Here is a 639-nt window from a genome sequence, read left to right as displayed (position 1 = left end):
AAGAGCGGGCAGAGTGAATCCGGTTCGAGATCACATGAGAAGCAGCAGGAAGGTAACGAGATAAGAGATGGTGGCTCCGGTGCTGGGAAATCAAAGAAGAAGAAGAGGCGAACCTGTTATGAGTGTGGCACGCCAGGTCACCTCTCATCTGAGTGCCCCCAGAAAAGAGCTTCTTCTTAAACCTCCATGGTGATTTAAGTGCCCTGGTGATTAGAGCTGTGGTAATTATTTCTCACTAGAAAAATGAGAATTATGATGTATTTTTTTTTTCATTTTGGAATGGTTTGTAAACATGTTTTTTGCAATTTTAAAATTCTTCTTCAGATTTTATAAATTATTTTAGCTTTAAGAAAGGCATTGACCAACTAAGAATATGTTTGCAATTTTAAAAAATGTCGGGCCTTTTTTGTGCAAATTCTCTGGGTTATGGCAACTTAAGTTGCTTTGAAATTGGTTGCACCATAGGAATGTGTCACATGCCTTGTTAATCAATTTTGTTTGTGATGTGATATTTTTTAATAATGAAAACTGCATTGTAAATTTAGTCAGTCAATGGGAGTTATCATGTGTTTGGTGGAGCGATGCAATAATGCACTGCGAATTTGCGTTAATTCAACATTTTAAATAATATTGCGCGAC

This window comes from Phalaenopsis equestris, unplaced genomic scaffold, assembly GCF_001263595.1.
Source record: "Phalaenopsis equestris unplaced genomic scaffold, ASM126359v1 Scaffold000203, whole genome shotgun sequence".
NCBI lineage: Eukaryota > Viridiplantae > Streptophyta > Magnoliopsida > Asparagales > Orchidaceae > Phalaenopsis > Phalaenopsis equestris.
Note: the sequence above shows the minus strand (reverse complement) of the source record.